At 42.7% G+C, this 23,984-nt stretch overlaps 1 protein-coding gene and 1 long non-coding RNA gene across 5 annotated transcripts in view; both read right to left on the reverse strand.

The window, feature by feature from the left end:
• Positions 1-23,984, reverse strand: part of AUTS2 (activator of transcription and developmental regulator AUTS2) — a 1,115,781-nt gene that overhangs the window by 930,283 nt on the left and 161,514 nt on the right. The window lies entirely within an intron of this gene.
• Positions 6,362-14,867, reverse strand: LOC309612690. The gene is made up of 2 exons (XR_014235344.1): positions 8,828-14,867; positions 6,362-8,773 (listed from the first exon to the last, which is right to left on the reverse strand). It is a non-coding gene; the product is annotated as an uncharacterized lncRNA (long non-coding RNA).

The following is a 23,984-nucleotide window of genomic DNA, read 5'->3' on the forward strand; positions in this document are numbered from 1 at the left end:
CTTTCTAAGCACTTTATGGACATTAATCCCTTAATCATCACAACTCTATGAGATTGTTACTATATCCATTTTAAAGATGACAAAAAAAGATTAAACAAGTGGAGGAGCCACCATTTCAACTCAAGCAGACTGGCTCCAGAGTCTGTTATTCTCAACTACTATATTGTACTACCTTCTCTAAATGGATAGGTGGATGGCAGGGAGGGTCAACAGACGAATGGAAGGGTGGGTACATGAGTGGCACTATTTTATGAACTATTTTAAGGTTTTTGTTTGTGAATGCATAGTCTCCTCGCTAATAATGAAAGAAAATGAGCTCTCTCTTGAACTCTCCTGGTTTTTCTATCTGTAACGAGAAACAAAACCTTGAAACATGGACCTCCCCCTGGGCTACACAGATGCACTTGCCTGAAGCACAGAAAGAGTCCTACGTAATTGAGTGGCTTTACCTGTAATGTTACTATCAAAATAGTGGCATAAAAAATACAGGCACTGGGCTTTCCTGGTGGCGCAGTGGTTGAGAATCTGCCTGCCAATGCAGGGGACACGGGTTCGAGCCCTGGTCTGGGAAGATCCCACGTGCCGCGGAGCAACTGGGCCCGTGAGCCACAATTACTGAGCCTGCGCGTCTGGAGCCTGTGCTCCGCAACAAGAGAGGCCGGGATAATGAGAGGCCCGCGCACCGCGATGAAGAGGGGCCCCCACTTGCCACAACTAGAGAAAGCACTCGCACAGAAACGAAGACCCAACACAGCCAAAAATAAATAAATAAATAAATAAATAAATAAATAAATAAATAAATAAATAAATAAATAAATAATTTAAAAAAATAAATAAATAAAAATCATCAACATCATTAAAAAAAAAAAAAAAAAAATACAGGCACCAAACAGACAAATGCAAAGTGCCTAATAAAGAGGAGAGGCTTCGAGGGAGAAAGAATAAATGAAGTATATGAACCGTGCATATTAATAGCACCTGCAAATTAACTTCCTGGAAACAGCAATAAGCAGATAAAGTACCAGGCCTCAGTGGAATCGGACACAAAATGAATGCAGCTGCAAGAACACAGAAATATACACACTTTTACTTGCAAACATCTGCCCCTGGTATGCCCATCAACTCTCCCACAACATGCTCACAGGAGCCCAGCAAAAAGACGAAAAATATTGCCATGTTCTTGCCTAACATCAATACCTTCCTACCACACTGACCCCAAGTTACCTTCAGTTTGCTTTTAAAAAGAAAAATGGCAAACAACAGACACCAAGAGAAAGTGCTAAGCCTGGCACGAGCTTGAGATGGACGGTCTAAGGCAAAAAGCCTTGCAAAGGGAATTAATTGAGCATGCCTCATGTTACCTGCCCTGACCAACCGGTACCTGGGGCTGCAACAAGTTCCCAGGGTCTCATCCTCCATGTTAACAGGAGGTGAGTGGGAGTTCCAAGCACAGTGCAAAGACATGATCTCCCAATTCCTCGGCAGAACACTTTAATCCAACCCTACCTAATTAGCATAATTTCCCTCCCCACTCACTCCAGGAGTCCTGTGCTCCAATCACACCCCACTGAGCAGCATTCTCCAGCTAGAGCTTTCACTTTGCTGCCTCTAGGCCTCTGTTCATGCTTGGAATACCTTTCCGCCTCTGCCTATCCCTCATCCCAATGACAGCCGATTTGCCCTTCTTTCTATAGCAGGGGCTCTCAGTCTTGGCTGCACAGGAAAATCATGTAGGGACCCTTAAAAAATACTGATGCCTGTGATCAAACTCCAAAAATTCTGATTTGATTGCTGTGGGGTATGGCTTCGATATTAAGATTTTTAAAAAATTCTCCCCGGTTATTCTAAAACACAGGCAAGGTTGAAAGCCACTTCCCTGGACCACTTCCCCAAAGAAGCCTTTTGCCTAACTGGGATGAACTGTTTCCACCCCGACATTCCCGGAGCGCTTTGTTTTGACTTCCCTCTGTAGAAGACCCTATCACAGGACAGGCTCAGACCGCCAGAATTGTGAGTCAGGACTGAGGACAGCATTAGAACACAGCCCCTTGGATGAAGGCTGGAAACTGTTTTACTTACATATGCCGTCCCCCTTGGCATGACACCTTAGACGCCGCAGCTACTCAATAGATCTTCGCTCAATTTCATTGAATTGCCGTGGGGTTTTTTTTTGGCTGCGTCGGGTCTTAGTCGCAGCACCTGAGATCTTCGTTGCAGCATGCGGGATCTTTCATTGCAGCGCGCAGGCTTCTCTCTAGTTGTGACGCACAGGCTCCAGAGTACGTGGGTTCTGTAGTTGTGGCGTGCGGGCTCCAGGGCGCATGGTCTCTCTAGTTGAGGCGCACGGGCTCGGTAGTTTTGGCGCAAGGGCTTAGTTGCCCCACGGCATGTGGGATCTTAGTTCCCTGACCAGGGATCGAACCCGCGTCCCCTGAATTGGAAGGCGGATTCTTTACCACTGAACCACGGGGAAGTCCCCTGAATTGTTGTTTTTATATATTACACCAAAAACATAAATAGTGCTAGAATGTTCAATGAGTTTCCAGTGGAAACAGAAACTACCATAGGCCGTAGATGGTGACAAGTTTAGTGCTGGAGCAGACCACCTCTTCCCTAGCAGGCCTCCCTCCTCTCTCTCTGCGACCCCTGAGGGTGGGTAAAGTTGCAAAGAAGCCCAGCCTTCCTTACATCCGGAAGAAATGGAATCCATCAAAGCAGGCATTTTCACCCAAGACAATGATACCAAGGGGCAGGGGACTGAAAAATAGGCCCATGTTCCACAGAGCAAATTTCAACATAACAAATCCTTTGGAATAGCCTGCTCCTGCGAGAGAGAGCCCTAAGGCAGTGATTCTCAAGATTTATTGTAAATAAGAATCCCTTGGGTGGCTGTTCAAAATCCAAATTCCTAGACCTCAAACCCTCTCACCCCTAACTGACTGAACCAGAATATTCCTGGGTAGGGCGTGTTGATGAAGCCTGGGAGGTACAGCAAGCTCCCCAGGTGATTCCAATGCTGGTGACCGGTAGACCACAGTTCCATCAACAAACAGTGGCCCAAAGCAGTTCAGATCCTCCAGGTACTTGGCCTTGTAGAATCACAGAGAATCTGAGAGGAAAGATTTGGGGAAGCAGGGATAATCTGTAGCGCCTCTATCAACAGAAATTACTTGGTGGTGGGAGGTATTATAGGGACAGAATGCCCTTATAGCAGTGTCTACTGTAAAGTTTAAAGATGGTAACAAAAAGTGCTTGGCTCATAGTAGATAATCAGTAAATGACTGACAATAATAATTATCCCTTTCACAGCTTCCTTCTATGATCATTTTATATCTGATGTTTCCTAGAAATCAAGGAGACGGAGATATCATTAGTCTTAAATCACCTTCCCCTTTAACTTCATATTAAGGAATAGCCCCGAGCCTAACTCACCATCCTTCACCACCCAGGAACACCTGCCAGCTGCCACCACCTACACCTTCCCCACCCTCCCATCCCACCAGGGCTCAGCCAAACTAAAGAGCCTGCAGGTACATGCAAGGTCCCCGGTAGCGAATAGACCAGGCACAGCCAGTGCACTAACTTACCTGTGGGAAACGAACCGGAGGTAAGTCTTTCATCCTTACAGAAACAGCCTCACTCAAGGTATTTACACCTCTGCAACTGCGCTGCTTGCTGAAGGCCTGGAGAATTTCCCAGGCCAGCCTATGTCAGTTAACTTCTAAAGAGAGAGCCTGTAGTCACATCTAAGTATCTGGGAATTAAACCATGAAAAGACCCAAACATATCTTTACCTTGGCAGTTGTTCTACAACCTCCCTTCTTGACTCTAGTCAATGAAGCAAACCAGATCCTTCAAATTTAATACCATTCTCGTCACCTTCCCATTAAGAGAAAGCAATTCCCACATTTTAGCCATAAATTAGAAGGCTTCCATTTTGCAGACGTATGAAACGACGTGACTGTATTCCACAAAGAGAGGCCAAATCTCAAACACCAAACTAAATAGAGAGAGATGATTTGTGATACTTAAATATAATTACTGTGCTAGATTCAGGTTTTTAATCTCATGTTTTTCCATTTCATTATGAAATTACAGACCCAAACCTCTGGACACAATAGCAGCATTGTCGCTGTAATCATTACCCACGTTACTCAGAGGGAACACACAGCTCTACTGGAGGTCACTCAAGCACAGTAAATGCAGGACTGCACAAAGGCATCTTGCTCCAGCTGATCCCATTCAGTCCAGGGAGCAGAAAAAGATTTAGGAGTCTGAGCAGATGACAAAATGTCAGCAATTTAGAGCCATTATTTTTAAAAAGCATGCTTAGGGCTGAGTTATATACATTGGAAGATGGCATCAGAAACTATGAGGTCATCCTCCCATCATAATCAGCCCCAAGCACATCTCTGCTCAACAGCATGGAAAAACTGGGGTGGGTTCAGATAAGTGGAGCCCAGAAGTCAACCGGAGAGTTAGAATATAGGAATTAAGGCTAGGGAGGGAATAACTGCATTTCAGTTATCTGAGGACGGAACTCACTCAGTGGGGTCTCAGGGGACAAGCAATCCCACATGAGACTCAGTAGCACAGCATAAAGAATTTAGGTTAGAAAGAAGAACTTCCTGAGCAAGCAAAAGAAAGGTAATTTACGGATGTTAAAGCATCTCCATTAAAAGCCTTTACACAATAAAGCAGTTTTAGAATATTCTGAGCGGGACAAGTTGATACTATGCTCTAATAAACACCTAAATAGTACTGGCAATGTGCTAGGCACCATCCTAAGTGCTTTATGAACTATTTCATTTAACCTTCAAAATAATCCTAAGAGGCAGGTATTATAATTTTCCAGGTGAGGAAAGTGAGGAGCAGAGGTTATGGCTTGCCCGAGGCCAAAAAAATCAAGTGGCTCTTAACCAGAATACTATTATTGTATGATTCCTGCTATATGCTTCACTATGATTCAATTCAAGATAATTGTCATTCACAGTCAATCTCTTTCTCATTCTCTCACACATGTATGCACGCACATGCGCACGCGTGCGCGCGCACACACACACACACTTTCCATTATCCCAAAGAGGTATTATTTGGACTGTGATAAAATCCAGATTACATAAAAACAATGATCCTCTGATGTTTCAACCCTTTGAGATATATTCAGTTATTCCAAGTTCAAAATTAAAAGAAGAATTGATTATTTTAAGCAAATACCCACTGTCATATCACCTTTGTAAGGGTCAGAGAGTTCAGATATTAAATGTAACAATGTTTTTAACTTCAAAAGGAACTAGGGAATACATGTCTCTCCTTATCTCACTTGGAGAGATGCTGGCATTCTCCCAAGACAACAGCCTATCCAGAGCCAGAAATAATTTGTGTAAAAGTTTACCCTATACTTCATCTAAGGTCCTATATTCTCCAACAGCCACGATAAGGTCAGCTAAGGCTGATCCTACATAGCTTCTTTTTTTTTTTTTTTTTTTTTTAATTTTAAACATTTATTTAACTTTTTCTGTTTATTTTATTACTACATAGCTTCTTGATGAATACTCTGGTTCTGGTTACGAAGAAGAAAGATGTAGTGGCCCTTGGTCCCAGCATAAATACAAGTTTCAATGTCCCTAAGAGAATGTTAATAGAAACTGCATGGACTTCCTTAAATCAACAACATGGAATAATAGCATTCTAGGACTTAACTACTTGAAATATTCATCTGAAGGAATTAACATTAAGTAAAGATCATCTAATGCACTGGTTCTCAAACTAGGTTAACCTTTGGAATCAGTTTTACAAAATACTGATGCCTGGGGTCCACCATCAGAGGTTCTGATTTAATTGGTCTGGGATGCAGCCAGGGCACAGATACTTTTTTAAGTGCCTCAAGTAATCCTAATGTGCATCAAAGTTTGAAAACCACAGCTTTAATGGAAATTACCCACCTAGTCTATTTTTCAGGCAAAAAAGTGCATCACAGGAAACTTAAAACGCTTAGCTGCACTCTGTGAAAGTGGCCTTAATGGCCACACCCTTGATGTTTGTGGAGTAGACACCAAAAAGTCACCCACAAGAAGAGTTCTGCATCTTCTTGGAAACCTTTGTTGCTGCATTATACATTCATTTCTTTAATGCCCTTTGTCTAAAGACTTGCATAAACTTGTTTTATAACTTGGTTTTAGGAAAGAGTTTGCATCTCCTTTGAAACCTGATATGTTTCCTGTTCTTGAAAAATAAAAATCAAGTGCCCTATCTTGTTTCCTTTATAACACTGAGTGCTAGAAGTATTAGAGCTGAGTTGAACAGCTAACTGGAGTATTTACTTCCTACCTGTATTTGATTCTCCTTCTGTCTATACATGTTTTGACTAACTATTCCTTTTTTTTTCTTTTTTTTCTTTTTTTTTTTTTAAGGAGCAAGGTATAGAATATCTCTTTTGAAACTTGTTTCAAAGGCCAATGTGGAAACAGACAAACGCAGAAGTTATGAATAATGATCAAGTCCATGAAGGCTGACATTTAGGGAATCTCTTGGATGTCTTCCCTCTTTGTTCCTCGGACTGTGCACACTACTTGCATGCTTCTGTTCTTGAAGAGGTGCACAAAAAAACACAAGTATCCTACAGGCTACGTTATATTCAAACAATACCAGAGGAACCCTACTGTAAGGAATTTAAATATAGAGTAACTGCTTTTTAGTTTGCTTCCCTCTATTTGGGATTTAACGAAGTTTCTTTAGACTGAAATCTACTCAGACCTCACAAACTCCAAGTCTAGTCTGCATTGTGGTGGTGCTGCTCTTCCCCTAAAGCCTGTATCTCTGTTTCCCTCCACTTGCTACTCTTGGCAAAGTAACTTCCACCTTCTTTCTTTGCACCCTCTTCCATATGGCTGGAATTAATAAGCCTGCAAGCTGGGGGCAATGTCTCTCCACAGCTGTCTTTTCAAGCAATTATTTAGAGACAGAGAAGGAAGTCATTAACAATCCTGGGAGTCAGCCAGAGACAGCTCTGCCACACAAAACACTCAGATAGGGCCCTGGGCCAAAAGGTCACTTTTTACTGGGGGCTCGAGTGGGATGGGGTAACAAAGTAGTACAGAGAAGAAGATAAGGGAGCAGGTAGCAGGTTTTCACTGTATTTTTCTGGCATCTTCAACAAGGTCAATTTCTTCCGTGCAAAAAAGAAAAAGTCTAGCTGAACCAATCAGGAATTCATTCAAAAGTGACTACAGGCAAGAGCGAAGCAATGCCAGAGAAAATAATGCCTTTCTGAAAAGTCTGTCCTTTAAGGCCAAAATAGCTGCCTAAACATCATGAAAGTTCCACCTCTTTCCCAGGAGGCTGGGGAAGTGGGTAGGACTGGTGGCAAATGTTGTAACAGTACTTACTAGAACAAATGTTAATTAAGTCTATCCAAAAGTATGCCTGATTAGTGAAAACCAAAACATTTTACACAAGGTGGCAGATTCCTCCTGCTATGTCTACCCACTCACTACATCAACACTGGTCTCACCAACACAAAATTTTCTTGAATGCTGAAAAGAGAGAGCCTGCTACTGCTTCCAGTTAGTTTCTCCTCTTGGATAAAACTAGGCTGTCCTTCTGTAAGAGGAAAAGAGCTTCTAGATTTTCCTTGTCTGTTAATAAAGACAAGTAACTAGATTCATCTTTCTTTTCCCTTCTCCGGAAATAGACCATGTAGAGATATTTTGAGAAACCAGTCAAACTTGGAACTGGTAATCTGATTTTAAAACAATGTTCAGGGGCAAGTCAGTGTCTCTGTGAACTCCAAAATCTTAGAAAATCATCAGAGATGAAAAGTCCTATAACAAAATTGTCATGTTCTAGATCAAATGTGGAAAAGCCAGAAAGAGTTGACTTCAAACTTTACTATGATTACAGACAATGCCCTTAACTTCAGAGTCTCAGTTTCCTCATCTGAAAATAATACCAAACTTCATCTGATAGGCTTATGTTTTTCCAACTTTTTAAAGCACAACATAATAAAAATACACTATTGTCAGGATCTGATGCACATGCAAGCATACACGTGCACACACACACAAACACACACCCTATCTCTATACACATACATCTGAAACAAAGGTTACTAAGTGTGATATACTCTGATACCATCTGATTCCACTTTTTTAAAAAATGCTGGTTGTTACCCACTAATGGGTTAAGAAATGCTGTTTTAGAAACCACTGTGATAGGGTGTCTTGTGGAATTGATATAGTCAGGTGTGATCCAATAGCAAAGAGCCCAGCACACAGTAGGGTTATGACAAATGAAGGGTCTCTTTTCATACAATACAGTCCTTTCAAAGGAACTGGCAGAAAAAGTAAGTCCTGTTATTCAGGGCAGTCCACAGAATACACCACACCATTCCACCCTCCTGACAGTGAAAAGCCGCTGCCCTGGGTTGTGCTGTCGGACAGCCACTGAGTTACGTCTACAGCTGTTGGCATTCTGCTCTGAAGAAGGGATTCTTTGTTTATGTACTGTTTATCATTCACGTCAGGTTTGTGGAGGGGACTTTAATATTTCAGATTCCCAAAAGTTACTTACTACCATGTAAAAAAAAAAAAAAACAACAGCAGCAAACCCTGCTGAACAGCCATGTGGAGTGGGAAGGAGCCTCTCAATCATACAGAAAAATTTTATGCAAAGTACACCCTTTGTGTACTTTCTAAGACTGTCTTAACACAGTCTAAGACTGTCTTAACACAATCTACACTAAAATCTAAGACTGTCTTAACACAGTCTAAGACTGTCTTAACACAATCTACACTAAAATCTAAGACTGTCTTAACCCAATCTACACTAAAAGCAACTGTAATGATGAACTCTAATCCAGCTAACCAAAGCTGAATATCCAGAGATAAGAAGGGAAGCTATGTCTTTGGAAAACCCTCAAAACTTTCGAGAAAAAAAAAAATCATTTAAAATTAAAGTGTCTAAAATATTTAAGGTAATAAAAACTCTGTTTTCTCTAATGGTTATTTATTTATTTATTTTGTGCTGATTTTTAAGGAGGCCTCCCATGACCACACTTATTAAAATAGCTCCCTATCCCATCTTTTTTTTTCTTTCGTACTATTTCTTATACTATCATCATTATAAATGCGTTTTCGCCACTATACCTCACTAGAATTTAAATATCATGAGGAAAAAGACCTTTTATGTTTGTTTGTTTATCTACCACTGTATCCTTAGTACCTAGAATAATGCCTAGCACACAGTAGCAACACAAAAAATATTTGTGAAATTAATGAATTAGTGAATTAAATGAGCAGAATGTTGACTTCTGCACTGGAGTTCAACCCAAGAAGCCACATGCCTCCTCCCACTACCTCTGCCATGGTTATGAGAGAATCACAGAAAGACAAGCCCCTATTCTCTGAAGGCATCAGCTGTACATCATGCACTGCCTCCCAGTATCTGTTCCTTTCTTCCTCTACATTTACAAGTAACAACTCCCCAGCTCCCCTTGGCATTGTTCTGGGTCAACCAGCTGCTCATCTCCTCTTAACGAAAGGAAATTATGTGAAATCAAAACACATCTCCCTGATGCCACTCCTTCAGAGCCTGCCCAGAGTTGGAAGCCTCTCACACCCTAAAGGAAAAACAACAGCAAACCCCAAGTGGGAAAAGGCAAAAGGCAAAGGGGCAAAGCAAACCAAAAGCCCCTGAACTGAGGTGCTCCAGCATAGCTGAAGACAGCTTCCTCTATCCCCTCTTCTCCTCTTCAAAGAGACAGCTGGACCTTGAAAAAGAGTGGCTGGGCTCTCCTCTGGCTGAGTACTCCAGGCTGTGAGAGAAAAGATCATTCCATGATTTGAGATTTTTCCAGCTGGCAGCTGATTACTGATTTCCCGCTGGGACTCCATCCATCTAACTGAGTCTCTCCAAAACCAATGTTAAAGGGCCACATAATCTTTCCTGCAATTGCTTGATCAAGCAGACAGGTAGATTTTGTTGGAATCCAGGCTCTCCTTGTTTCTAATCTTGTATGGGTGGCACTTCATGTCATTTGGGGTAGCTCAATGCCTACTCACACTAGAAAACATGCTCAAGTGTTTGGGGGTGGTAGCTAAAGGTGGGAGGGGGCTGTCATAGCAGCATAATAAAAGCAAATCACCTGGTAAAACAGGAGATGAATGCATAAATCCAGGCAGAGAATTTAAAGTAGAAATGCATTACCAACTAAAGAAATCATTTCACATGACTTATACTACAAATTGACTTTAAGAGACATCTCAGTCTGCACATGTATTCCCTGCTGAATGGTGATACCTATTCAAATGATCAAAAACAGTCCGTTCTTAAACTCAGGATAAATCCCAGACCTCAGAAACAGGCAAAGGAAAAAAAAAAAAAGTTCAAAAGCAGAAAAGCAGTAAACGTTACTCTCAGGACCAATCTCTCTGATATGCTTCAAGCTTGCTAACAGCATTTTTATGCCACAGGCATGCTACTTTCCTTTGCCTTCATTTTATTTCACAGGGAGTCCTTCCCTAATAGCCATGGAATATCCAAAAGGAGAAAAGAAGGGGAGGGCAAAGCATTCTGCTATCTCTCCTGCTTGGAAAAGACTCAAGAGCCTGGAAGGATGCCGCAAAACTCAGTGTGAACACAACAAACAACAGCAGCCAAGAAAACTGAATCCCAGTGAGAAATCTGCCAGCTGGGAGCCACTCTGTAATTGGAGAGGAAGCATCTACTTAAATGGCCAGTGTCCAGCTCAGTATAAACCCTGTGGTTACAGGACCAGAGTGGAAACACCTCCTAAAATCACCACGAGCCTGATCCCTCCTGAACTGACTTCTACCAGTCCCAGTTTAAAGTCATCCCTCCCTCTAAAGTGAATGTTCTAATCTCCAAATAATGACATGTATCTCAAACAGATCCTCAATGAGGCAAAGGAGAGAGCCATCAGAGCAGCAGTACTTCAAGCCACAGCAGGTTTGGAGATGACAAGCAAGATAAGTGAAGCAAAAAAAGATGACCAGCACCCCCTTAAGAGGGTCAAAGGGCTTACTCTGCACACGTGGCAGGGCTGGACATGCCAAGGGAGCACCACAGCATGTGGACCAGGGACTTGGGTATGGGTAAGAGGTAAGACCCAGAGCAGGGGAGACAACTTCAAGCCACTGCTAATACACAACAAACCCATACAACTGGAATCTCATTACTAAGCTAAATACTTAAAGTCCATTTAAATAATTCTTAGTGACTCAACAAAGCCTTTCAGAAAAGGGAATTATTCTTGCAAGGCACAAAAGTGAGAGCTAAAATATAGTTAAACCCTCATCAACTTCCCAATGACAAGGCAACATAACACACTGTTCCTTCCCAATAGAGGATGCTCTCTAAAAGCTACTTATATTTGGTTGTAACATAAGGTGTGATTTCTTTTCTTTCTCTCTTTTTTTTTTTTTCTTAATGGTAGATTTCCCTCTCAGTTAGCTTTTCCTAGAATCAAGAAGAAAATTATCTTTCAGTCCCTGGGTGCATACCAAATAGGGAGCGTGGAATATAACCTGGGAACTCACTGGGGAAAGGTCTCTGGAACAGAAAACATTTACAAGACAGATAACTGAGAATTGACTGTGCTACAAATAAATTCCCTGTGGCCTGAAATTCTTCTTCTGGAGGAACCATGAAAAACCATGAGCACTGGAAGATACCCTACTGGTCATTCAGTACAATGCAAGGTTCTAAAACCTGGCCCCTTCTCAGACATATTAACCTAACCCAAAGAGACAGCATCCATTCTGAAGGTTTAGAAACATTGAGCTAACCTCCTCGCCTCCACTTACAGATGGAGAACTAACGAGCCTTTCTGCTACAAAGCCCACGGTCAGTGTCCAACACAGAGCACAGGCCTTCACGCCAGTGTACGGTAACCTGAGAATGACTGACCCAAAGGTCCTTGTTCCAGCAGCCACACATGGGCCGGCCTGAGTGAGGCAGCCAATTCTCAGCCCACAGGCAGCTCCCTCTCCAGAGCTTAGTGTGTGGCCTTTGAAACAAGTGGGAAGGGAAGGAGAGAAGAACAAACAAACAAAACCCAGCCTCTGCAGTCTACACTGAGGTTAGATCACAAGTCATGTGGTGAAGTGCCTCCAAGAGACTGGAAGTACTCTAACAGAGACGTCTGTCAGTTCTGTGCAGAATAATTAGCTAGTAAAACTTTAAACAAACAATTATTCTAGGCCTCTGCCAACAGGCCACTGAGGGTAGGGCAGAAAAGAGTTGCCCTTAGGAGAGCTGGTCTCCAGGGCTGATGCCAAGGCCAAGCTGTGATTCACAGAACCCAATACCTCCAGGTGTTATGTGCTGGTGCCTCCAGCCCACTCGCAGCAGCTAACCAAGCCGGCTGCTGTTGCTGCTTCCTGCTTCTGGCTAGTCCCTGCACCCGCAAAGGGCCCCTCTCTCTCCAAGGGGGCACTGCCATTGCTAAAAGCTGGTGGTGGCAGGCAGATGTATTATCAATAGAAGGAATTTGTAATACTATTTTTCATTTTAAGAAATGAAAATAACAGAAGCATGTTTTCAACTCTCAAAGTAATTCTGAGAAAATACCATAACAAAGGATAACCTTCATCTGGGCTGTGAAGACAAAGTCTTGAATTTAAAGAAAGAGAAGTGTACTTTAATTAGAGGACTAATATGATGGAAATAGAGCTAAACTGAGGAGATTTGAGATCCAGATTCCAGCCCCAAGTTCACCACTGTGAAATTCAGCTGGTATGTAACACTGCTAGATCTGTTTTTCCATTGGTAAGATGGGGAACAGGAGAGGGAGTAGGGGGAAATTGAAACAGCAGGGAAGGGGGCAAGGCACAACCTTTAAAAGAATGACATAGCCATAGGACATGACAAAAACTGGTTAGAACCAACTAGGTCCAAGAAGGCGGAAGATTCAACTTCCAGTGGACCTTGAGCCTCATTATAGCTCACTGTAATTCATTAGCATATGCTAAATGACACCCACCAGCACCATGACAGTTCTGAGGCTAACCATAAAAGGCCAAAAAGTGGGTGGTGCCCAATTCCTTGAAATCCCTGCCCCTTCCCTGAAATAGTTGGAATAATCCTCCTACTCATTAGCCTATGAAATTACCCAGCCCATAAAAACTAACCACACCGTATTTTGGGGCCTCTCACCTTCTAGGATGGCCCACACTCTGTCTCTGGAGTGTGTTTCTCTCTAAATAAATCCACTTCTTACCTATCACTTTGTATCTCACTGAGTTCTTTCTGCAATGAGACATAAAGAACCTGAACTTCATTAAGTCCTGAGACCAGGTGTGTGATCTCAGTTAAAAGACCATGGGTTCAAGTCCCATCTGAGTTGCAAGGTTTCAAAATGATCAAGTCCTGGGCTTCCCTGGTGGCGCAGTGGTTGAGAGTCTGCCTGCCAATGCAGGGTACACGGGTTCGAGCCCTGGTCTGGGAAGATCCCACATGCTGCGGAGCAACTGGGCCCGTGAGCCATAATTACTGAGCCTGCACGTCTGGAGCCTGTGCTCTGCAGCAAGAGAGGCCGCGATAGTGAGAGGCCCGCACACTGCGATGAAGAGTGGCCCCCGCTTGCCGCAACTAGAGAGAGCCCTCGCACAGAAATGAAGACCCAACACAACCATAAATAAAAAAAAAAAAAAAAAAAAAATGATCAAGTACTTTTGGCTCTAGAAATATATTTCTAATTATTTAATTTATAGCTTTGTGGATAGCTCTTTAAATTGTGGCTGAAATCAGTATGAGTCAACCTGATTAAAATCCTATCAACCTCAATTAAAAATAAGGAAGAGACTGACTATCCACGGTTGTTTCAGTCTGGTTTGTTGCTTGTTTTCAAAAGGATTCAGGAAAGGCAATGAGGTGCTAGCAGAAACCATGACAGCCTCTAATGATCCCATTTAACTCCGGCAATGACACTCACCAATGACCATTTGTCCCTAGATTCCACTTCTGTGCTTTCACCACTACACCCTGATGCAAACCTTCCTTTCAGGTCCCTAAGTGTAGATACATCTACTTAGAGCTCTATAAATAACAACAGCCAGGCACACAGTGACCAGCCACCTGTGAAATTAGCATCAGATGGTCTGATCAGGTTTCTTTACCCTCCCTCCTCCTCTTTGCCCTGGGCCAAAAATCCAGACGCTGCAGTTAGACCAGAGTTGCATCATGCTTCCCCAGGACCTGGGGATGGATAAGAGCCCTATCACCAACACAGGACAGCTGTTTCACTGTACATCATTCCAATGGGCCTTAACAGAAGATGTCAAGATTTTAACAAGCACCAAATCTCTAGTATTAATTTTATAACTTCTTGAGCCCTATGAAATTTATTATAACAAAAGCTCTAGTAGTTCCAAGAAATTAAACACAGGCTTATTCTTATAGTCCAAGTTAGTTTATAATCAATTTAACTGAATAAAGTTAAAAATAAAATTTAACAGTAACATCTAAAATTTGATGTGGCTAAATATCAATTGGAACTGAAAAGGAAAGCCTTCTTTAGATCATAGGTAGCTATGACTAGGACTCATTAAGACAATATATTTCCAGCTTTACTTGTTGCATTTGCATTCCTTTATTTTAACAAGATTTCCTGCCCAAGCTGGGAAATGCAAGGTGGCAACATTTATTTGTAAAGCTTCTCAGGAACAAGCTCTCCCTGTCCTGGCTAATGCATGGGTACTTGATATGAAAGTCCACCTATATGATTCATTCAACAAACATGGATTTAATGAGCAGACACTATGCACCATGCCCATTGCTAGATTCTGGGGGATCTCATGATGAACAGAACAATGTTCCTAATATTGTACTAGTATTCACATACATTGACTTTTTTTTTTTTTTTAAATTTTATAGCTACTTTATTTATTTATTTATTATTTATTTTTGGCTGTGTTGGGTCTTCGGTTCGTGCGAGGGCTTTCTCTAGTTGCGGCAAGCGGGGGCCACTCTTCATCGCGGTGCGGGGACCGCTCTTCATCGCGGTGCGCGGGCCTTTCACTATCGCGGCCCCTCCCGTTGCGGGGCACAGGCTCCGGACGCGCAGGCTCAGTAGTTGTGGCTCACGGGCCCAGCTGCTCCGTGGCATGTGGGATCTTCCCAGACCAGGGCTCGAACCCGTGTCCCCTGCATTAACAGGCAGATTCTCAACCACTGCGCCACCAGGGAAGCCCTACATTGACTATTGACAACTACGTGTAGTCCTTTATTTTATACATGAATAAACAGAAGCTTATAGAGATGAAATGTAAAAATGGCAGAGTCATTTTTCAAAGTTTCACTATCACTATTCCACAGCCCACGTCCACACCTCACTCCAGATACACAGACATACAAGTTTGTTTGGGTAAATACAGATTTCTGTCTAAATCAGGAAGAAAAGAGGGTGGTCAGTGAATGCTTGTTTTTGATGGTGGTGACAAGCCCCTCCCTCTGTCCTACTCACTGACCCCTTGCTGGATGGGAATCCATGCTATTCCTAAGAGCTCACAAGCTCATCAGCCTGTCTCAAAAAATTGATAGAAAACAGGCTGGACTTGTTCACAGCATTGCCTTTATAAGAACAGAAATCATCCCTTTGTTTTCACTTATCATTCTTTAAGATTAGGCTAAATAATTCCAATGATCTGTCCATACTCCTACAGCCATGGTAACATCCTCTGTTTCTGAATCCTAAAGTTCTACATCCCCAATATGTGTTAGACCAGTAAGTCACAGACTTGACTACACATTACAACCATCTGGGGAATTAAAAAAAAAAGAAAAAGACCGGGGTCCCACCCCACAGTGATTCTGATTTAATTAGTCTAGAGTGACATGGATGTTTTAAACTCCCCAGGTGATTCTACTGTACAGCCCAGGCTGAGAATCACTACATCACACCAGCACTTCTCCAACTGTGGTCTCTGGACCAACACCACCAGCATCAACTGGGAACTGACTAGAAATGCAAATCCTCGGGACCCAGGCCAAATGAGTCAGAAAATCTGGGGGTGGGGCCCAGCAATATTTATTTATTTATCTATCTATCTAGATATTTATTTATTTATGGCTGCATTGGGTCTTAGTTGCTGCACGCGGGCTTTGGCTTCTCTCTTGTTGTGGAGCATGGGCTCTAGAGCGCAGGCTCAGCAGTTGCGGCGCATGGGCTTAGTTGCTCTGTGGCATGCGGGATCTTCCCGGAGCAGGGATCGAACCCATGTCCCCTGCATTGGCAGGCAGATTCTTAACCACTGCACCACCAGGGAAGTCCCATCTGTATTTTAACAAGCCCTGCAGGTGATTCTGAGGCACAGTAACGTTGGAGAACCACTACATTAAACAATCCAAGAATCCTAAAGAATTCCTTCACTGTTAATTAATTTTTAGTGTATTTAGATGTTACATTTCCAACTAGATGATAAGATCCTCAATGGCAAAAACTATTATTTTCTATTTATTTCTATGTATCTGTAGCCAGTACGTGCTTTACACAGTAGATGCTTCATTAACATTTATTGGCTAAAACTGCAATATTGTAAATCAACTATACTTCAATTTAAAAAGCTAACAAAACCAACATTAACTAGCACGAATGATCTGTCTTCAGAAACCTGATAAAATGCAAATGCCCTCCACCCCACAGAGGTCAAACTATTCAAAATCCTCTTTCTTTCATGGAGTGTTACAAAAAAGGGTTAGAAGCAATTAACCTGCAGTGGAAAGTTTTCTCCAAAGTATTCTTTTTAAAAGAAACAAACAAAAATCATTTGAAAGCAATTTTATATTCAACAAAATTCAACACTTATTGATCCCCTACTGAACACAAAACCCTGTGCTGAGAATCATTAAGGATACAAATATGTCTTAGGGATCAAACCTCAAAGGCCTTCCGGTAGTACCTATAGGGCTTTATTCTAAAACCCAGGAAAATGTTATGTTACGGTCTACATAAAAGGGAAATGTTCACAGGGATTGCTCAAGAAATGCTAGCTGCTTCTACCACGACCTGGGAGCAACAGTTTCAATCAAACCAAAATATCTTCACTGAACTATCAACTAACAAATATCTTTTAGAAAGACACATAATACAATTTGAAATAAACACAACTATTCCAATAAGTGACTACTAACACTACATACACACATACCAAAACACAACCACAAAAGTATTTGGGACTAGAAACCCCTGAGTGGCCAATTAGAAAATGGCATGGGGCAGGGAGAAAAATCCCCCATACTGAAACGTTTACATACTACCAACCTTCCCTGCTTCACTAATAGCCACACTTGCTGGGGTCACCTAGAAATGCCCATGAGCTAAAGTGAGACACACACCTCTGAAGTTCTCTTCAGAGACTGTACCTTTATTATTCCTCCAAACACTCTTGAGTTGTTTTAACCACAGAAGGGCAAGTGAAGGCAAGAGGTGAAGGGAGAGGTTATGGTTCTTACTCAAACAACTACTTTCCCAGTTTATTTTTGGCTTCAGTGAAAGAGGCCTCATTTGGAATGGGAATGGGGGCCCACTCCTGAAGAAGCTGTCTGCCTCAATCCCAGAAGAATTCATGGTCAGTTACCTGGCTTTCTCCAATAGGTCAAGTAGCAGAGATGCTGGAAAAGGTGGTGCACATGACACATGATAAAAACAGACCACAGTGGGGAAAGGTACTACCAATGTAGGCATCTCAAAGGAAAGGCAGGAAGAGACACACACATAGTCCTGCCATCGCAGTTTCCAGGGCTGCCTGAGGCAACAATGAAACTCCTTGCTACTGACTTCTAGCTTTACTGAACAAGCAAGCAAGTTAAACCTTTAGCCAGGAATGGTTCCACAGTTGCATTCATGGATCATATTTTTTTTAAAGAACAACAGAGGATGAAATTTGAAAATACGCTTAGAAGTCTCCCAATATCCACACCTTCTCTAGCATACCCAGACCTTCCTTGAATACCTCCAGTGACATAACACTTATTATTTACATTTTGGAAAGCCTTGTCAGACAGAATGCTCTTCTTGAAACAGGGCCATAACATGTTTCTCTACTCCTTCCTATTACTGGTCCTGGTTCTACATTAGGAAAGAAAAAGCTAACTAATCCCTCTTAGAAACCACAATCCACATAAATATTTGGAGACAGCTATCATGTGCACATTTTTCAACTGTTATCCCCTCTAATGCACACTGAAGATTCCTAATGTGTATTTTTTCCCCACAAATAATTCCCTTACCAAAAGATCAACATGATTAGAAGCTGTAACTGTGTCTGACCTCCTCTGACATTAGTCATCTGATGACTGTAACCATGACACATACAAAAACACACAATATAAATGAAGACCAGCTAAGTAAGCAATGAGTACTTTGGAAGGCTGGAGACCAGGAGAATGACCCACAGACCAGATCCAGCTCTGGCGAGAACAAGAGAACCCCGTGGTGAACTCAGAGAGAGGGTGTCCTACCAACAGCCAATCTCAGGCATCTATTATTTAAAGCACAGAAACCAGACCCAGGGTGCTTCCAAGGGTACAGTGTCAAAACAGAAAAGCTATGAGGAATAACACACTGACACCCAGACACAGTTTGCTTTAAATCTGTTAACAGATTTAAAAAAAAAAAAAAAGAATTTCCTTCTAGCACCCAGAGAGGAGTGTTGGCAGCTCACCGGGCCCAGGCAGGAGATGCAGGCTGCCAACCCCCTGACGCAGCTTTGACTATTTCCGCTATGGACAAATGACCCAGCTGCTTTGAAAGGGGTGCCCTGGGAGGAAAGCATCCCCAAGTACAGCTCCGCCACCCCTCACATCCAGCCTTAGCCACTTTGCACACGTATAGGTGTATCAGGCAGAGTAAAGGGGGAGGAGACCTGAGTTGGAAGTGCCCCTTAAGTCGGGGAGAACCCATAGGTTTCCTTGGCAGGATTAGAAAATCCAGCCTAGGAGGCAATGTGAGAGTCACTGAGTTAAAGTAAGGCCAATGGGAGAGGCTTAAAAGCTCTAATGACTGGATTAGGAATCATTTCCTAGCCTCTGTTAAGAGCAGGATGTTGACAGAAAGCACCACCCCCCCCCCAGGGAGGTACTGATGAAAACCACGACTGTCAAGGCGGCAGTAGCTCACACAAGCAGATGTGGAATCCATCCTGTCATTAGCCAACGAGGAGAAAATGCTCTGAAAAGGAATGGAGAGAAAGGTGTGGCCAAATAGCAGAAAAAGCAAACACACCACAGTGCAGTTTCTTTAAGACCCAGCATGACAAGTTACAGCTTCTAAGGATGCCATGTAACATTCTTTACAACATTACCCAACAAAAAACATACAAAAAATTATTTCCATGTGGGGATAATATGCTTAATGGTTTCTAATTATGCATTCTGTTTATTCTGCAAGTACTTATCTGGTAATTCATAATTTACCAGAACAAGTTTCTGTTTGCACAGATTGCTAACAGACTGATATTCTGAAGAATTCACAACTAGTCTAGATTACTCTGGAGAGATCAGGAGTTCCCAAGAGCCACTAGCAGCATCACAATCACCTGGGGCACTAATTTTTTAAAAATTGGTGGACTTCATCTTACACCTACTGAACACATCTCCAGGGATGAAGACTGGCCCCATGCACTACTGTAAATCAACTTTACTATAATGTAATTTATTTAGAATAAAATGCACCCACTCTAAGAACACAGTTTGATGAGTCTAACAAAGGTATACATGACAACCAAGTTATACAATATTTCTATCACAGCAAAAAGTTCTCTCATGTTGGTCCCATGGATTTTTGCTGAGATTTCCCTTTTTTTCCATTTGTTTAAAAAACTAATAATAATTGCTTGTTGAAGCATTTTTATGATGGCTGCTTTGAAATTCTTTTAGATTCCAACATCGGATTCATCTCAGTGTTAGAATCTGTTATTGGCTGTTCTTATTCAAGCTGTGATTTTCCTTGTTCTTGTGATTTTAATTGTATCCTGGACACCTTTATTTAGTAGGCAGTCTCCTGCTGAAGGGCAACGTGAGGGCTAGGCGAGTATGCCTCCTCCTGGGCCCGCCAACACTACCACCCTGGCAAGGTAGAGCACTGAGTCACCCTGCCTGCTGAAGGCAGAGGGGGAGGGGGGATTCAGCTCCTTACTCGACCCTGCTGACACCTTCCAAGTGAAGATGGGGCACTGCTTCATTACCTCAAGAGAGGGTGTGAGATCAATATATATGGAATCTAAAAAAAAAAAAAAAAAAAAAAGGTACCGATGAACCTAGTGGGCTGGAATAAAGACGCAGACACAGAGAATGGACTTGAGGACACGGGCGGCGGGGGGTGGGGAAGCTGGGGCAAAGTGAGAATAGCATCGACATATATACACTGCTGAATGTAAACCAGATAGCTAGTGGAAAGCAGCCACATAGCATAGGTAGATCAGCTCAGTGCTTTGCGATGACCTAGAAAGGTGGGATAGGGAGGGTGGGAGGGAGGCTCAAGAGGGAGGGGATATATGTATGCATATGGTTGATTCACTTTGTTGTACAACAGAAACTAACAGGGTATTGTGAAGCAATTATAGTCCAATAAAGATCTATTTAAAAAAGAGAGAGGGGGGGGGGGTGAGATCAGATTCTCCTAAGCCCCACTGCCACCAGGGAGGGAGAAGCCTGTTGCTGCAAGGTGGGAGTGGAAGCTCAGCTTAGAGCTGGACCCCACTCATACTTACCTGGCACTGCCTCAGAGCGCTGCCTAGCTCCCCACAGAGGGGAGTGGAAGATCAGCACCCTGCTCAGTTCTGCTGACACCACCCCACGTGGGAATGGAAGTGCACCGCCTGCTTCCATGGGGCACAGGGGGAAGATGGACTGAAACAGAGGGTTGGTGGGGTGTGGTGGTGTAGAGTGTAGTTTTTTCCTTCCGTGTCTGGCTGCAGTAGGGAGGGTTTTGCCAAAAATGTTTCCTGTTGTTAATTCGCCTTTTTTTCCCAGGCCTTTGGCTAGGGGAAACAGGCTTTTCTTAGAGCTTTTTTGGTCTGTGCCTCCTGGTGATTACGAATTGGAAGTTTTTGCAGTACTCTGTCCAAGATACATGGGAGTCAATAAGCAAACCCAAGGGACTCACCACCATGTCATTCCTCAAGTCCCCAAGTTGTAAGCAGCCTGCTCTCTTCTTTCTATCTTTCAGAGACTACGACTGCTTCTGTGTTATGTCCGATGTTGTTAGATTAAGGGGGAGGATCTAGGAGGAAAGGGGCTACTTCATCTTGGTGGAAATGGAAATCTTCGGGCTGTGAATTCTAAAATGCTCTCTGGATGATTCTGATGCACCAACAAGTTGAGGAACTGTCACAATGTTCTAGGGCATCAAAGAAAAATCAAACCAGCTGAGAGGCTCAACCAGGCAACTCCCCAATTATAGTTAATCCCTACAAAGTGCTTGCTAATGTACCAGGCACCTTACCTACCACTTTATTTACATTAGCTCATTTAATCCTAACAATAAGTTTATGTGGATATTATTTTCATCATCATTTTCCACGTAAGGGATGAGACAATCTGACTTTAAGCAAATTGCCCAAGGTTACACAGCTCGTATAGTGAAGGTAGGATTCAAAACCAGGCTGTTTGGCTCTCAGAGTCCACAATCCTACATACTCTACTCTCTCACACAATGCAAGGCCTACCTTTACGCATGTATTTTTAAAATTTATTCAAACACACTAAAGCATTATTCTACAGTAGTAAATAAAGTCAAGGAATCAACAAGTATTTGCCTTGGGCTCAAATTCAGAAACTCATTGGCATCCTCTTTAGGTTGAGAGGTATAAATCATTAAGTCCTAACTCCTTAGTCCAGCTTTTTATAATCTGAATCAGCCTATATTTTCAAAGTTAATTCCCACTTTAAGACTGTAAGTTCCCTGACAGGAAGACCCTTATACCTCTGTCAGACTGTACAGTTGTTTATAACCAACTCAGGAAACATTTATTGAATGCATGAGAAAAGGAATAAATCCAACAACACAGAAACCACAGAGTAACAACTTGGATGTAGGGCAGCAGAAATGGCACTGGACCAATGTGAATGTTTGAGCTGAACCTCGATCTGACTTAACTAATTTGTGTAAACCTCAGGCTCTGTAAGCCTCAGTTATCTGGAGTTTGGGCAAGCTCACAATTTTGGATACAGTCCTGTTCCCTATGCCAAACAAAAGGGAGGGAGACATGGGGGTCCCCATTTCTCTCCCCTCTCAGTAAAAAATTAGGTCACAAAGCAAACATGTATGAGGTAGAACTGAAACAAAAAATCCCAACCTCTGGATTGGATTCCCAGCTCCTACTCCTCCCAAGACACCAATGTCCTTCTGCCCTGGCGATGTGCCTTCTTGTCTGTTTGGCAAACTCCGCACTGTCCTCCAAACCCACCCTGACCATGAAGTCCTCCTAGACACTCTCACCCCATCCCCCACAGAATTAACGCTGCAGCTCCTATGCTACCAACATGCCTTGTGTCCCTACTGCTGCTGCACTGAGACCATCTACTCCACACCAGACTGTGAACTAAACCCGTGAGAGCAGAAACAGTGCTCACGCACTTCCGCAAGCCCAGTGCTCAACACAATGCCTGGGACCCAGCAGCACTCAATGCATGGTTTTGACTAAGTGTTAAACCCAAGCAATTTTGTCTTTGGAACTTCAAATCTACATACTTAAGTGTCACATTTTAGGTTCATGCTAATGCTATAGAAACAACTGATCTTGAAAAAAGGTCATAGAACAGAAAGGCAAATTATCAACAACAACAACAAAAGCCCTATGGGTACATGTACAAAGATCTCTGGTGCTTCCGCAGATTTTAGGGGAATTCACACATTAATGTTCAAAAGCCATGAGCACCCTGTGGCCAGCAAGACTGCAGGACTAGCCATCCTTAGTTCTTCCTCCCTCGACGGCTCTGAGTCCTCCCTCACAGTCCTCCAACACAGAACACTCATCTCCTGGGATGGAGAGGCCAGCAGGTGAAGCCACATTTCCTTCTGTGATCCACTCTAAAACCAACTGGCCATTAGCTCCTTCAAGGAGCAACCTGTTCCTGCTTTATGTGAAATTATTCTTTTTAAAGTACAACTAATCAGTGTTCATGAGCAGATCAGTTTTACATTTATCGTCTAACTTAAAATGGTGCCGTTAAGTCCTTCTAAGTACAGCTCAGCGAGAGACAGACAGAGAGAGACAGACGGAGAGAGTGGCGGGGGGTGTGGGGGGGAGTAAAAGAAAATTTTTATGCAAAGTAATGAGAAAAATCAGAGCCGAGTAATTGCCCTGGAGGGGGAAATGTCTGCCTTCTGTTGTTCTCCTGTAGGTCTCTGGGAATCCTTGCTTTATAAACCACTCTCTCTGAAACAAGACCCCCACAAAGGTCTTGTTTGCAGCATTCTAACTGCCTCTAACTCCATGTAGCTCAGCCTACACACTACACGCCATGCAGCTCAGGCCCCCAAGTCCAGCTGGCTCAAGCCAGAACTACTGGCTCCAATGGAGCTAAGAGGCTAGCACCTCAAAACCCGCCTCAGGCAGCCAGGAATGAGCCCACTTCAGCTCCTCCACTTGCCTTTATGGAAATCCCTGTGAACTGAGGGCTGAGGATAGCATCCCACATGTAGCAAACTTTAAGCAAACACTTCCTATAAAAATATTCACACACATATACCTAGTACATTACAGGAGTTTGTTAAATGTCTACTGAATGATCATAACATCCACACAAAGTTCTAAGGTCCTCACTTATAATGTAAAAGTGTAAAAGATGTTTTGCTTCATTAACAGAATCACCAGAAATGGACCAAACTAATATTTGAGAAACCAACCCCCAAAAAGGCAAAAAAGAAAACCATAGCCTCTCAATAAGAGATGACCGGTATACATTGCTTATAACATGCTCTGACATGTTAACAGCCCCAAATGAGAACTAACACTTTCTAC

Source organism: Balaenoptera borealis (genome assembly GCF_965194805.1).
Source record: "Balaenoptera borealis genome assembly, chromosome: 16".
Taxonomy (NCBI): domain Eukaryota; kingdom Metazoa; phylum Chordata; class Mammalia; order Artiodactyla; family Balaenopteridae; genus Balaenoptera; species Balaenoptera borealis.